This window comes from Rhea americana, unplaced genomic scaffold (assembly GCF_003343005.1).
Source record: "Rhea americana isolate MKP2758 unplaced genomic scaffold, rheAme1 scaffold_266, whole genome shotgun sequence".
NCBI lineage: Eukaryota > Metazoa > Chordata > Aves > Rheiformes > Rheidae > Rhea > Rhea americana.
In genome coordinates, this window is record NW_028186386.1 from 13,243 (window position 1) to 26,204 (window position 12,962).

Genomic DNA, 12,962 nt, shown 5'->3' on the forward strand with positions numbered 1-12,962 from the left:
AATTCACAATGGATTTTTAGGTTTTCCTTTTTTTAGTGAGAAGTAAGTGTCTATGAAATTGCAAAAATATAATTTAATTTCCCTTTTTTCTTGCCTTCACGCTGTGTGGATTCCAGGCAGATCTATGGGAATAACTATATAATGTTCATTATGAAAAGGGAAAAAAATCTCAACCTGTAAAGGATTTCCTTCTCCCAGAGATTTTCAGTTAAACAAAAATAAAATAAAATGGCTTTCATTAAATACAGTTTGATGCAAAGATTACTCCTCATTTGAAGGTTGTAAACACTTACAGGTATATTTTACGTCTAATTGAAAAACTGGATGAACCAAAATATTTCAGTGCTCAGTTCTCCAAATAGAGCATTTTATCAGAATTTCCTTAAATGATAATTTTTCCAAAATTGTAATGCACTTGAAATCAAATTATGAAGGGTAATGCATCTCTTTTCTTAAAGTGGTTGTAATTTGAGTAGTATAGATGTCAGAGTAATGCCTTAAGCAAAATCAGTGAAAAAAAGCATTATCCTTGTGAAACTAGATTGCTGCATTGTAAAAATGAGAATAACTTGTCCTTTCAAAAGGGTTCTTAAAAACTAATAATTTGTTTAGAGGACCTTGGGATATGTATATATAACCTGAGATGACTTATGCAAACTGCTACCCATGGAAATGCTGTATATTGTACACCTGCTCTCTTTTTGAGTTTGCTCAAAATCAGAATCATATTGTGAAGGTAAGCTGCTCTACTGTCAAGATGGAGAAATCAAAACTCTGAAATTGCCATTCCAAATGCAGGAATCTGTATACAAAACAAAAAATATAGTATCATTTGCACTTGCAAATTGCTGCTTCAATTTCAGATATTGTTGGAATTGAGACTAGATTATTTTATAATTGTGAATTATTGTATTATTGTGAATAATAATCTAGGTGATGGTAGATTAGACTCCAAGATCTGTTGTCATTATCAATAAACAGTTTTATTGAGTGTGTTTATCYGCATGATTTGCCCTTTCCATTTGAATTGACTTTACGAATGCTGTTATTTTGGCGAAGCAAATCTTGACTAGAGTTTCCTGACCTAAGCCCGAAAGCCACAGAACCTCAAGCTCTGGCCTTGCATGTCAGTAGTATATCTTCTTTTTCATGGATGTCCACCTTAAATAGTAAATCAAAACAGCTCTGTAGGATGCTTGCTATTCCAGATACATCATTTTATGATATGGTCTCATATTCCCAACTGACCTTCATCAAAACCTATTACATATTCTTAAAGATTCAGGTTGCTCCTTTTTTCTAAAGTTTGCTGAATTGGTAAGAAGTTGATGGGCAAATAGTTGAGCTTTATTACATCATACTGGATTTCATTACTTGTACTGGAACAGAGAACAGCTTACATTTAATATACAGGTAGTCTGTAACATTTATTTTTCTAAGGCATTATTCATATATATTTTGTATTTTCATTAATCTTTCTGCAGTAACTGGAAGAGTTCTGAAGGACTTTTACCCGTGTACCAATTTTGTTGATTTCTAGGCTAGCATTTTAAATGCCACGTCATTATTTAGTACTGCTTTTGATCACTTACGTGTCATGGCTTGATCTGTCAGTATTCTACTCGGATCTGGTATCTCACGGAAGGCTTGCAAATTTTACATTTTACTAAGGTGTTGCAATGACAAGGAGAGAATTCACAAATACTTTAACATCCTAGGCAGTCAAATATTGCTAAATAAAAATAAAAATAAAAAAAAAAAGTTTAATCAAGCAATATATCAAGCAGCTATTTTATTTAGAAATACCTTGATTTGTTAATTTGACCTTAACTGTAAGAATCTATGTTAAGCATAATTCATTAAATTGCTCTGGGATAATATATTTTTATTTGATAAAAAAATTTTGTAGTTGACATTTAATGCTGACTTTATTATGTTAATAAACAAAACTAGTGCAATTCGTGCATACTTAAATTTATACCTTTATTTATAAAATTGGCTGTTGGAACAGCTTTCTGAAAAAAGTAGTTGTTGCTATATTTAAACTAATTATGTAATCTGAATGTAAACTGTAGTAAAAAAATTACCATACTAACGTCTGACATTTTAAAATTTAAGGAAAAAAAAAAAAACAGCATTCATAAGGGAATAAAGCACCCAATTTCTAACAAATTGTTGACTGACTGCTGAATTATAAGAGCTTTTTGATAGAAAGGAATTATTACAGGTGAATTATTTCAGATTAGCTATTTCTTCTGAACTTCAGTGCCACTTTCAGACTTTCTGACTGACCACAGGCCAGATGTTATACTTAAAAGGCAGTACTGATTTTTGACATATTGTACGGAACAACTTGCTAGCTTAATAATTGTCCAGGATTAATAATGGCAAAAAACCTTTGGTGGTGGCAAGCACTTAGCATCTCTGTGTCACATTTGGCAAGGTATGTCTACCATAGAGGTTACCTTTGGGATATTGGTAGTAATGACTTCCTTTTCTGTCTATAGACTGCATGCCTACTGATTAATGCGATATTTCAGTGATGTGAGATAACTTCATCCAAACTTTTCTAAATGCAATCTGACCTCAGGCATTATACCTTTGACTTTCTTGTCTGCAATATTTGACTCTAATAGGAAGGGTATTTTTAATGTGTGTTTGTCCCTAAAAGCCACAGTAAAGACTGATGGGTTATATAAGGATTATCTTGAGCCTCTTTACATCCAGTCAACTGGAGCAAGAGCAAAAGGAATTATTGGCATTAAATGATCATCTTACCTTACTTCAAATTAACTCTCTGTATATATAAGCCCCTGACTCACTTAAATGTGTTAAATGTGATAAAGACTCTTCCTGTTTCTTTTTCATCAGGATGTTATAGTAGAATGACTCTGTTTCATGACAATCTAGTCCTAATAGCTTCTGGACATGATATGAAGAGAAAGYACAAGCTCGCATAAACCATTATTTGGAGACAGAGTTAACATTTTCAAACCTAACACTTATGGATTCAAATTTAGATGTAACAGTTAGGGATTCAAGTTTAAATCTAAATTCTTATGTTATTTTTTCTGCTACTTTTGATCTAGACTTAGGTGCCCTACTCTGGTGCTAAATAGTGTCATGAAATTATAGAACATTAAAAGCTGTATTTATAAACCAAGAGTGGTGGGCCTTGTGAAGCTCTAGAATGCGTTCCTCATCTTGTTTCTTATCTGCCCTCCGGTCTCCATTTCAGTAGAAATCAACATAGGAAGAGGAAAGAGTGATACTCACCTAGATCTCATCCCAACATGAAGCAAAGACATAGTAACTCTTTGAATCTTGACTCAAAGCTAATCATTTTTCTTATGCCTCAGAGTTCAGATTTTGATCCTAGTGCTAAAAATCAGAGGAAGTTATAAAAGCCTGATGAAAATTAATCATTTCGTTGCTCCACATTAAACTAGACACCATGTACTTTCCATCTCACCTTCCCCCCCCCCCCTTTTTTTTTACTGTCTCATTTGCAAAAGCATTTTTCTTGGTTCAAAGCCTAACATGTTTGCTTTGTTCTTTCATATTTTCATATCAGGTGGGAGGTACCATGCCTAATTTCATCTTAAGAAACCAAGTTCCAGACAATGCTACGGGTAGTTGCCCTCCTATTTTTTTTGTCGCATCAATATATTTAGTGATTATTTTTTTTGTTAATATATATATACTTAATAATTTATATATTATATAAATTTATTATATAAATATATAATATATATATATTTAATAATGAATGTGATAAAATATTGACTCAGATTCCAAATAATAATTTAGTATAAAAATAACTTTATTTCAAGTTACTAGAAAAGCTTCTGTAAGCCTGATTCCTGTAACCTTTTGCAAGGTAAAAATCATAGTCATATATTGCAACACACAATTTTTCAGCATGTTTACAGGATTTTTTTTATTATCATCTTTGTTTCCGAAACCGGATATTGGCATCTCCTAGGGATCTGATTCAGAAAATTTCCTTTGTTAGGAGCCTAACAATTGAGAATTTAAGTTTTCAGTTTAGGGGTTGTGGAAAATTCTCTATTTCTTTCTCCTATTTTTAATGATATATTGTAGTGTAACAATGAACTTATGTCTCATGTTCAATGACGATGCCACTAAAGAGCAATATATGATGAACTTTAAGAATGTCAGTGTGATGTATATATTGGGTCCTATGAAAAAATAATAATGAAGGAGTCTATTTTCCCCAAAATATGTACTCTAAGATCTTATATTTATTTTATTTTTATAATTCTTCATGTTTCAATGTTTTAGATCAAGGAAAAAAATCAATATGAAATAATCCTGTGAGGTAAATTTTGAAGGTGGTTTTATTGGTTGAATAATAATACTGACAAACTGTCAAAACCAACCAGACAAAAAACATTTCAGATCTTGATTTTGTGGAGTCCAAGAAACATAGATAATGCTTATAGTTAGGATCAGGCAGAAGATAAATCATAATCTCTAGAGGAGACAAACTGCTGTGTGTAAGAGTGTGTAAAGAACACATTTCACGGTGAAGTCAAATCTATGATTCAGTTATACCCGACTAAACTTTCCTGTCACTGAGGGTTAGTATAAGTGACACTTAGATTAGTAGACATATTGTGACAATGTTCTGATGGGTTTCTTTTCTGATGTATTTCTTTTATTTTCTGAAAGCATTTACAATTGTTTTATGACTTTCCTATGTAGAAGGGATTTTAACTAATACTCAGCCACGTTAGTTCATTGGTTTTGATTTCATTCAAATCAAGATCTAAAAGGGAACTGTAATAACGCTTAGAGAAAATCATAATGTCTCAAGAATCTTTAATTCTAATTTAATGCAAGAAAACAGAAAGCTAGTTAGCATACAAATTAAAGAACTTTTTGCCATATTGTAAGAGATCATTATACAAAGAACAGATTTGCACATGCAATCTTCACTCCACAGTTCCTAAAACCCTCTCCTTTGTCTGTTGTGCAGCATTGTTCTTTCTTCAAAAATAATAGAGGATTAATTGTATTTGGTGAAGAAGAGATAGTATTGAATAAGCTTCCTTTAGTTTTCTTTGATGTGCTCTACTGTTAAGAGCCATCTCAAAGCTGTAAAAATACACAGAAAATAACAAAACATGAAGACAGAACAGTGTTAACCAGATCATCATTACCTGTTAGATACTTTCAGGATCCTAGTTATAAGGCGCTAACCTATAGCGAAAGCTATTTCTCCATCATGTGCTTGTCTTCCTTAAGTACCTAACAGGGGAATGACCTCATCATTATCTTTGCCTCCAGACCCTGAGAGCTTGTTCTCCTTTTACCTGACTTGGGCTAAGTAACTGATCTTTTGCTCTGTAACTGGACTTTGGAAGGAGGCTGGCAGGGGCAGGATCACTGAAGATCTGTGGTTTAAGGTATTTTATTTTATAGACATACTTCTCTTTATACCACTACATTGTAAAACAATTGAAAAGACTAGTGACTGTAATAAACAGCAGTTTTCAAAACTTCAGTATTGCTAAAACATTAGCAAAATGACTCTGACACTTACAGCACAACTTGTGATTGTATTGTTTTTAGAAGTCATAGTAAATCCATTCCTTGATATAAGAATTCGTCTATGTTGGATGCTAGGTAAGAAGAGTAATTCAGATATTTTTCTGCTCTAGAGTAAGAGAAAGAACTGCAACATATTGAGTAAAACCCATAATAGCTTCAGTATAACATGGACAAATAAATATAGCGTCATGATTTTACTCCTTACTGTGGATGTATGTGAACTTGCATCTAGGCAATGCAAATCTCGTGTGTTTCAAGAGAAGTTGTAAAGAGCAGTTTCATTCGTGGCTTTCAGACTAGGCAAATGTGTTTTATGACTGAGGCAACATTCTGTTCTGGACTGTCTTTTGCAACCTGTGCTGTCCAGCTTAAAATCCATATCTGAGAAGTTGATGCATATCACAAGGTCACCAGTATAATTGCATATCTTTATGAAATGACTACAGATGCTGCATGTTTCAGAAATTCTAAGAATATGGTTGAGTTGATACAGATTATACTAATTTACACAAATCGAGCTGGAATGTATATGTGCATGCTTCTGTATCTTATTTTCTTTCATCCAGTTCCTCACATTACATTCCTCACATGGAGCAATGGGTGGATTTGGCTTCAGCAATACCTTTGGATCAGAATGGTCTAACCTGATCTCTAAAATTTCAAATTGGAGGCTGAAAAAAAAATAATTATTATAATTATGAAAGACCATACTGTTCTCTTCTCTTCATGCCAAGAGAATGACTGCCATCAAATTATTTCTGCTCAATTTAGAGGCCTTCCTTTTGGTCTTGACATCTAAAATCCTTTCTCATGAATAACAGTTCTTGCCATGTCCTATTATTATACCTGGGATACCGAAGACAATAACCTACTTTTACTGTCAGCTAGAGAACATTTTTTTATGATCAATCTGTAATAGACAAGCTTGAATAGCACAGCTTTTCTCCTGTCTTACATCCCAAATTTCCTCCTTCATAGTTGCCCCAAATGTGGCAGCAATAATTGGTGATTTTTGTCAGCTACCTTTCCCTTGTTTGCAGAGCACTAACAAAGCCATGATAGTTTGAGCAGGTGTTTTTGTGAACAGTTCAGCTTTCCATAACAATCTCTATTTTAAATCCTTTTCTATTCAAATTTTCTCTTCCTCTTTCTATATTCATCATCTCCTACTTTTTCCATCTCCATTACTATTTCCTTCTCCTCATCTACATCTACGTGCAGATCCTGTAGTAGCTATATAAATGCTAGCAGATATTTCCTGCTAGCTTGCTTTTCATACAAGGAGGACAGTTTGACGTGATCACTCCTGAGACTGATGATATAATTAGTGGCAGCTTTATTGCAAAAGTTCTGTTTCACTCGGTTCCAAGTTCTGTTTCTTTTATCTGAAAACACTGTCTCAACAAGGAACAGCCCAAGTGTTGTATTATGTATATTGTATAATCCTTCTGGAAACAGCATGCTTAACAAGAACTAGCAGAAAAATGAATTCAGTTTATATGGGCATATAAACAGCTAAGTTACTTGGTGGCTATATTGTTTAAAAAGCAGCATAACTAACAGAAACCTTCTAAACCACTGACAGGAAATAAAACATTGTGTTTTCGCTATCTCATCAATAAGTATCTGAACACATTCCTGTGCTGTAATTTGTAATGACACATTTGCAACGAACAAGCCACTAGAAGGCATTTATGAGTGGGTATTGGTGGAACACCTGTACTGAAGTTTAGTTACAATTTCTGGGCATTTCCTACTTTAGCATTTTCAGTATATCTTACCAAGAGTGGTAACATTGATGCTATAAGCTCTCAAAGTCGGGAAATTTTTTCTGAACTTATTTCACTATGTGAGGACTTTTTGTTTTGTTTTGTTTTTGTTTTGTTTTTTGTTTCACTTGTTTTGTAAAAAAATTTACATAGGGCTAATATGGTTAAGTTCACATCTTGAAAAGATACGGATTTGACTGCATAAACAAAACAGGTATTTTTATTTTTTTTCCATACCACAGTTGATAATAACTTCACTAAGATGATGAAGAAAATGGATAATGGTTGTTTGATCAAAAGAACTGGAGAATCTTTCAAATTAGCAAACCAGAAATCAGTTCCTTAGCCTGCAGAGACTGCCTCCTTTTGCACATGGCCACACTACACATCTCAGCAAGTGAGACATTGACAGTTGACATGTCTTCTGAAATGATTTGGCCTGTGGAATCAAGTGTGCAATAAGTAAAAACATTGATCTGTCACAGAGAGCTATTAAGCAGCCTCATTTAAGTAGATTGCCTTGGATTACATTACATACTCTCTTATTTAGCAGAAGTCTTCAGATGAGAAATTCTGTGTGTGTATGTCATTCAAATAAAGAGTGCACACACACAGAAAAATACACAACAATTTATATGTTTGTGCCTAGGAATCATAATTAAACGCCACGGATTTGAAAGGAAGACTACGCCTACACATCAACTGGAGCATCTGGAGCAGAAATTACTACTTACACAACCTATTTGATCCTGTTAACATCTCAGTCATGTTTTAATTTAAAATTCATGTGCACTCATGCCAGGATATGCCTTGAACACATACAGGAATTACAATAGCCATGTCTGATGAAAGGAGAAGCAGAACTGTCTGCCTTCTTGGATACAACCTGCAGCCCAGGCCAGAGTGGCTAATGGCATGATGGTAGCTCTTGTTAGGAATCATTGACTTACACAGTTCTGTAGTAAATCTCGATGGTGAGACTTCCTGCCTCTTATGACTACTGCTTATTTCTATTACAATTTTCTCACTTTCCTCTTGTATCCCTCACTTGTTTCTTCTGTCACATTTCTGGAACATATTTAACACTTAAGTGACTTGAGTTACAGATCCTAACTACAGATCCTACAGATTTTAACATAAATAATTAAATGTAATTACTGCATTTACTAATAAAAGTTCCATATGTGTATACACATTCTTATTTTTCAGTAATAGTACTGGAGCTACTCATGCAGTATTATTATCAGCTTTGTTGTCATTCTTCGTGGTGGTGATCATGACTAAAACTAACAGCTTTTTCTTTTTTTCTTTTTTTTTTTTTCCATTTCCCCTTTAGTTAAACCAAAAGAGAGGCTAAACCACTATAGACAGCATATCAGTGTTACTGCTTCTTTGATTCTGACAAAATTTTATTTGTAAGCACGTATATATTATGCCTATTATGAAATCTCTTAGGAAAATATTTTACCTCTCTTTTTCTGGAGAATGGTACCCTCCAAGTGTAACTGAAATTCAGCTGTGGAAAATGTATTTTTTTTTTCTTATCTATAGTTCTAGACGATAAAACAAGTATAATCTTTGCCATATGTTACTACAGGAAAGGGTCTACTTCAGGAAAGGGGAAGGCTTTGCAAAGCTTGAGATTCCTCTTTGCTGGAAAGGGAGTCCAAGTGGGCTTCAATCTACATTAATGAAAGTAGCTCAGTTGGTTAGAGTGTGGTGCTAATAATGACAATGTTGCAGGTTCGATCCCTGTACAGGCCACTCGCTTGAGGGTTGGACTAGAAGATCTCCAGAGGTCCCTTCCAGCCTTACCAATTCTATGGTTAACAAACCCTTTGTCAAGTGAGGCAACCACTTAACCCTGTATTTTCTAAGAAATGATAAGTATGAACAAATTTGTGCTTCAGTCAAGCTTTTGAATAGGCCTTCCCATAGATCTGAAAATCAATGTGCCTACAAAAAATGAAAAAGTCATGTTTTCTTCCAGTTTGTTCTGGTAACTCATTGTAGAACTGTAAACAATAATTTTACATTTCTGTGCCTCTATTTCCCCATCTCCAAAACCAGTGTTACCTACCAACTGTTTAATTTCTTCCCCTTTTCATTTCATTTTTAAGTTGTCTTCCACCTTTAAAAATTTCCATTAGCTTCTTAAACAGAGCAAAATATATTTTATTACAGAAACATGACTACATATACATAAAGAACACAGATGATTATAAAACACTGATTCTACATAGCCTGCTGGGGAAGTTAAAAAAAATCTATTTTTTCAATATAATATGGACAATATTTCTATAATTCCAGCAAAACATTTTCCATTTTGTAACATTTTCCCTCTCTGACTCTTGCAATATGCATGTTCTTCTATGCCAATGTTCTGCATGCCAGCTTCTATTCATAATTACAGCCATGAATCCTATATCTGTTTTAAGCTTCTGTTCTAAGCTTTCTATTTTCTTTTATCAATATGGTGTCTCCTTCTCTGCCAAGCTGCAATACTTTGAAAACAAATATCCTTCAAATCACACAGGAAACCTGATTTAGAATTTTTGCAGTGTAATACTGGGTTGAGGGAACAAGAACACTTTTTTCTTTTCATCTGCATGATTGCTTTGTATGCTCAGTTAAACCAAAACCCCTCAGTTAAACCTTCTTCAGCTACAGAATATTATTGGTAATGCTTTGTCTCTATGTGCCTTTTTTTGTAATCTTTCTTCACTCCATATGGGTATTAAATAAAATTATCCAGCCACTGTACATTCAGAAATACCATTGCTCTTATCTAAAAATTGTGGGCAGTGTTTGGAGCTATACATCCACAGATAATGTCTACATTGCAATGATTTTTTCTGTTTGATATTCTGGAATATATTCTTTGCTCTTTATTTAGATGAAGTACTTTTGTTAGACCTAGAAAGATATCAGATAGCCCAGACTCTGGGCATTTGAATGATTTTTCAGCTGCAAGTTGCCAATATTGGTGCTGAATTGGTTCCAAGTTTCAAGAAGTAAACAAGAGTGCCTCACTCACTGTATCTCAGTGCCAACTGCAAAGTCAGACTAAAATATTCATTTATATATTTCCTAGTTACACTACTTTTTTTATTTCCTAGTTACACTACTTTTTTTTTTTTTTTTTTTTTTTTTTTTNTTTTTTTTTAGTTTGCTCATCTGCATAGAAACAAAACCTGTCTTTCTCCTTAGAACCTTGATCTCTTCTATTTCTGTTTGGTCATAGGTGATATCAAATTAAAAAGGATAGCCTAGCTTTATCTCTTCCTTGCATCTGTTTTTTCAGTTCCATGAAACCAGTTCATACTGTCTGTTGTTTACATCCAGAAAAGTATATTACTATGACTCTTCCCTCAATATCCCTGAATGTGGTAGATTTGAAGATGTGTGATCTATTAACTTATGTATATTGTATGAGTCCACTCAGCATGATACCTTCCTTTAAATACTTTCTTTTCCATTCTTCTGTATTTATATATGATGCATAGTAGTAACTTCTCTTTTAAGAGAAGTAACAACTTCTCTTTTAGCTCCATTAATAACCTAGGACCTACTTCTAGGTGAGTAGAAATTTACTTCTAGAAAATGAATGTAAATTGGCAAGAAAGTGTTCATCTGACCAGAACACTGTCATTTAAGAAGCTTGTGCTGTAGCCTAATGTGGCCAGAGGATCTTTGAACATTCTGGATAGATTCAAAATGATATATTCATTAGACAAATATGCTAGTTAGGTATGGATATGGGTTTTAAGGTGAAAAGTTACAAGGCAGACCTCTTTGAAATGCATGTATACCAATGCATACAGCATGAGGAACAAACAGGAGGAGCTGGAGATCTGTGTGTGATCGCAGGGCCATAGAATCATAGAATCATAGACTCAGTAAGGTTGGAAGGGACATCTGGAGATCATCTAATCCAACTCCCCTGCTCAGCAGGGTCACTTAGAGCGTGGTAGACAGGGTTATGATCCCACTGCAGTCATGGAGACATGGTAGCATAGCTCACATGACTGGAATGCTGCCGTGGATGATTATGTGCTTTTTAGGAAAGACAGGCCGGGAAGGCGAGGTGGTGGAGTTGTTCTTTATGTGAGAGAGAAACTGGAATGCATCGAGCCCTGCCTAGGGATGGAGGAAGAGGAAGCAGCTGAGAGCTTATGAATAAAGATCAAAGGGCAGGCTAGCACCGGGGACACTATTGTGGGTGTCTACTGCGGGCCACCTGACCAGGAAGAGAAAATTGATGAGGCCTTCTACAGACAGCTGGAGGTAGGCTCACAATCACAGGCCCTGGTTCTCATGGGGGACTTTAACCACCCTGACATCTGCTAGAGAGACTACCTAGCAARGTGCAAAAAGTCCAGGAGGCTCCTGCAATGCATTGATGATAACTTCTTGTCACAAATGGTGGAGGAGCCTACGAGGAAGGGTGTCCTGCTGGACAGGAACTGGTTAGAGATGTGAAGGTTGGGGGCAGACTTGGCTGCAGTGACCACGAGATGTTGGAGTTCAGGATCCTGCAGGAAAGAAGTAAGGCAACAAGCAGGATTGCAACCCTGGACTTCGGGAGAGCGGACTTTGGGCTCTGCAGAGACCAAATGGGTGGAGTCTCATGGGTTAAGGCCCTAGAGGGAAGGGGGGTCCAGGAGAGCTGGCTACTATTCAAACATCCCTTCCTCCAAGCTCAAGAGCGATGCATCTCTATGAGTAAGAAGTGCAGCAAAAGGGGCAGGAGACCTTCATGGGTGAGCAAGGAGCTCCTGGCCAAATTCAGACAGAAGAAGAAAATACACAGAATGTGGAAGAGGGGACAGGCTACTTGGGAGGATTATAGGAATGCAGCCAGAGTATGTAGAGATGCTGCGAGGAAGGCTAAGGCCCAGTTGGAATTGAGTCTGGCAAGGGATGTCAAAGACGATAGGAAGGGCTTCTCCAAATACATCAGCAGCAAGAGGAGGACTAGGGAAAATGTGGGCCTGCTGCTGAGTGGGGTGGGGGCCCTGGTGGTGAGGGATATGGAGAAGGCAGAGTTACTGAATGCCTTCTTTGATTCAGTCTTCACTGCCAAGGGCAGCCCCCAGGAATCCTGTAGCCTGGACGTGAGGGAGAAAGTCTGGAGAAGGGAAGTCTTTCCTTTGGTTGAAGAGGATAGAATTAGAGACTTCTGGGCAGGCTAGACATCCACAAATCCGTGGGCCCGGATGGGATGCACCCATGGGTACTGAGGGAGCTGGCGGATGTTTCTGCCAGGCTGCTCTCCATCCTCTCTGAAAGGTCCTGGAGAACTGGAGAGGTGCCTGAGGACCGGAAGGAAGGCAATGTCACTCCAGTCTTCAAGAAGGGCAAGAAGGAGGACCCAGGCAGCTATAGGCCAGTCAGCCTCACCTCCACCCCTGCAAAGGTGATGGAAGAGCTCRTTCTGGATGTCATCTCCAGGCATATGGAGGAGGAGAAGGTGACAGGGAGTAGCCAGCATGGATTCCCCAAGGGGAAATCATGCTTAACCAATCTGATAGCCTTCTCTGATGGAATGACTGGCGGGGTAGATGAGGGCAGAGCAGTGGACGTTGTGTACCTTGACTTCAGCAAAGCTTTGGA